The 3,953-nt window shown below is 37.7% G+C and overlaps 1 non-coding gene across 1 annotated transcript; it reads right to left on the bottom strand.

Moving 5' to 3' along the window:
• Positions 1–3,566: 3,566 nt before the first annotated feature.
• Positions 3,567–3,639, bottom strand: Trnar-ccu. Its single transcript has one exon. It is a non-coding gene; the product is annotated as a tRNA-Arg (tRNA).
• Positions 3,640–3,953: the final 314 nt, after the last annotated feature.

Below are 3,953 nucleotides of genomic sequence, written 5' to 3'. Positions count from 1 at the left end.
GTACCATAAGGATCCTTTCTTTGACACATACTATACAGCGATTTCACAATGGTACAGGAAATGGAGAATAAAAATGAATGGAAGCAAAAGTTTCAATATATAAACAAGAAACATAATCCAAAGATGAAGATCAAAATGAACGACAAAGAAATAGAATGACAAAATGTCAAATATCTAAGAATAACAATGGATAAAAACTTGAATATAAATACAACACATAGAGGATACATCAAAAAAGGCGAGTAGTATGTATCGTAGGATCTCTCTATCCCCTCATAAACCGAAAGAAAAACTGTACCCAGAACTGAAAGTCAAACTTTACAAAGCTATAACAAGACCGACTGCGACATACGGAAGTGAAATTTAATAATTTATAAGAATCAACTCAAAAAGTTGGAAACCATATAGAACATAACTCTTAGAGAAACTCTAGACGCAGAGTTGTACACAAGAAACAAAGTGACAGGAACCACAACAATCAAAGAACGCATAACAAAACTGGCAGAAAGAGCCTACGAATTGGAAAGCCATGAAAACAGTGATATAATATAAGAGAAAGCGTAAACTATGACGAAAACGAAAAGCGAAGTATCAAGAAAACCTGGGAGGAAAAACAAAGAGAGACAAATTAACCGAGAAGAATCTAGAATGAGAGAGAAAAAAACCACAGGAAAACGGAGTAGAAGACAGCAGCAACCCAGGATGCAGATAGGAACAGAAGAAACAGTGCCTCGTGTTTCATATTGTTTGAATAAGGCCCGTGAAACAAACCTGTGTGTTCCAGCCTATATTTTCTGAACTATTTATTTCAACTAGTCCTTCTGGTTTCGTGTTAAAAGACATAATCAGAATTTTTCAATATCCAAACTCTGAATGCAAACTTTGATAGGTTGTATGTTGTATTTAGGATGGATGTTGTTTTTGTTGTGTTCGAAAATACTTTTATAGTTTTCAGCCACAAATTTTAATTTGTTTTACCCGGCTTATGCAGTCATTCCTACTTTTATTGAAGTTGCTGAATGGCTAAGACTTCAATAAATTCATCAGATTATCTTAATTTTCATCTGATAGGACGCCATAACCGTTTTCACTTCTACCAGTTTCAATTCGAGATTTCTGGGATTGAATTCATCGCATTAACTACCATTTCATTAGGCGCAGATAAGCGCCGAACACCCGAAGAAAAAATTAAACAGTAAATACGCGGCAAATCTCCGACTTTCGACCAATCCGCATCTCGAATCGACCTCCGATTGGTACTGCCGGCATCTCGGTCATTAGCATAGTAATTGTCGTCTTGACCAAGCCCGCGTTAGCTCGGTCATAACCTGCTACCTCCCTCCCGCCCGTCACGCGGACCATAAACTTCCCGACTTTATTATAATCGGATAATTCCCGATATGCTGCTAAATCCGGTCGCATCGTATCGGTTAATTAAGATTTTCTCATTAGGAGACGCGATCGGCGGGCGGTCGTAAAGAGCGTCCCGACCGGCCGATTTCGCCGATTCGAATGCGATGCATCTCGGGAAGAAATGGTCATATTCTGACGTGATTCCGATGCGATATTTCGTATCGGGATTCCGATGGGTAACGCGGTTACCGGTACCTATGCTGCGTGTGTGGTCCGAATTAACATATCAACTGACACGTTAATTTCTTTTTATTTCGAAAGGATTTGTCCGAGGATGTTGCAGTTTGCGAGGGATCTAGCGAATTTCGACGTTGATTGTAAGAGCTAGGGAAAAATGGATGGCACGTCTTTGATCTCGATCTTGAAAAGATGGATGATGGCCAAAACTGCATCCCTCTATCTCCTCTTGTTTTCAAGTTATAACTCGATGAAATAGTTATTTTCCTCACAAGTGTGGAAAGTGATACTTTTCCGTAAGAGACTGCAGTTACAGCGGAGTTCGGTCAAGCTGTCGAGTGCGGAAAAGATGAGTCTTGATAGCGACATTATAAATGACGTTATAAGAAATTATATTTTTGTGCGCTCAGCCGCATAGAGAAACGTTTGAATTTTATGATTGGCGCATAGAGACAGGCCAAAATTTTATGATGGATGCGTCTATTCCATATGTGCGTGCGGAAAAGTACTGCTTTCCGAACGTCAATGCGTGTGGAAAGTAATACTTTTGAAACGCTAGAAGAAAAACTCATTTTTCGATTCTTTGAATTGGTTCTTTAATTTTGTTAAGTTTCAGTGATATCGAAAAACAAATTTTACATTCTGCAGACACTTTTCATGTAGAATGCAGTGGCGTAGTCGAAGATTTTTTACATTTCGCCACTATAGTGGAAAGTACATTTTCTTAAATATAAAAGCTATGTTATTTTTTTATATTCAAGTCCTATATTTTTTATTTTGATTCAGAATATACAGGGTGAGTCTTTGACTCGCACAAATATTTTAACAGTAGATCCTTGAGGTCAAAAGATTCTATTTTTTCCTATACTATTTTTTCCGATTCGGCCCTGATAAAAAAATAAACCCCGGGTTTCATAAAGCTTGATCGGGAAATCAACGCTTGATTGACGAATAGAAGTCAATTTGTTTTCAGTCGATAATTCAGTCGTGGTCATTTAGAATACCATTCTGGCATCAAATCATGATGTTCATACGTTCATTCGATTATTCTCAATTGCTACTTCATCAATTTATTCAGAAATGATAAGATTTCAGCGATTTCGTTTTAGAAATCGAGTGACTGTCAATTCGTTGATCAGACAATCAAAGTTTTATGGAACCCGCTGATAGTCATTTTAAGTTTAATGAGCTGTTCCACCCCTGGAAAAACAAAATTACCTTCAGAATAACTAGCTTAATCTGTGACGCTACACATCTGTGGATCTTTTAAACAGAGTTGTATTCAGCCAAAGTACACAATTTTTCGAATTTCACAGATAATTTTCAATTTTCGAACATCAAATTCCTCAGAAACGGCGCATTATACGAGAAAATATGAAGAATACGTTTATTTTACAAAACGTATAAATATTCATCAGATAGCGTCCAACTTATTTTCAAGAGTTGGGTTCTTTGATTTTTTGTTATTTTTGTGGTACCTAATGATCATAACGAGAAAACTGGAAGACGTGAGTGATATCTTGTGTTCGAAAAAGATTCATCAAATAAATGAAAAACTATATTCCGAAATTCATTTCATTCAATAAAACCATTTGTGAAATAGAACTAAAAATAACATTTGTGGTGGTTTGTAACAGCCTGTATCTTTTAAACCGACCCGAGTCGGACAAAATGGTAGGTATAGGAAAAAGTGTTTCTTTTGCCCTCAAGAAGTTCCATGACTACTACATATTTACCCACACTAACACTAACACAGTCGTTATTTCTAAAGGTATTTGAAGAGGCTGTGGTAGGTACTAGTATTTAGATTATCTACTACTTGAAAAGTTCATGTGAATTCAGGTTTACAAAATTTCCTGAATTGATATGAAAAAGTAATAAAAATATTCGAAATAACAGGTAACTATATCCAAGTTTTAACATACGAGGAACGTATCACTTGTTAATACTAACTCGATTTTCCACAAAAAGTTTTGTACCCCAGATGGGACTCGAACCCACAATCCCCGGCTTAGGAGGCCGATGCCTTATCCATTAGGCCACTGGGGCTGTTGGATCCTAGTACCCGACTGCCGCATATCCCGAGCCGGCCCTGCCAGCGGTACATAAAACCTTATTACACAGGCACGGCATCAGTACGAATCGACGATTACAATGCTAATGACAGATCGAATGGTCAGGAATCGGGTATAAAATGCGAAATGTATATGTTTACCTCGGGCGAAGGCGTTTTCAATCTCGAAAAAAGGGGCGAATGGCATTATGCGGTCGATAAAAAAAATAACCGACCAGGTCAGACGTGAATCGACGTGGTGAAAAAAGTATAGGTACTGGGTATCGATGAGCGGGGAAGGTTGGATCCA

This window comes from Coccinella septempunctata, chromosome 8 (genome assembly GCF_907165205.1).
Source record: "Coccinella septempunctata chromosome 8, icCocSept1.1, whole genome shotgun sequence".
NCBI classification, from domain to species: Eukaryota; Metazoa; Arthropoda; class Insecta; order Coleoptera; family Coccinellidae; genus Coccinella; species Coccinella septempunctata.
This window is presented reverse-complemented; position numbering and strand designations above follow the sequence as displayed.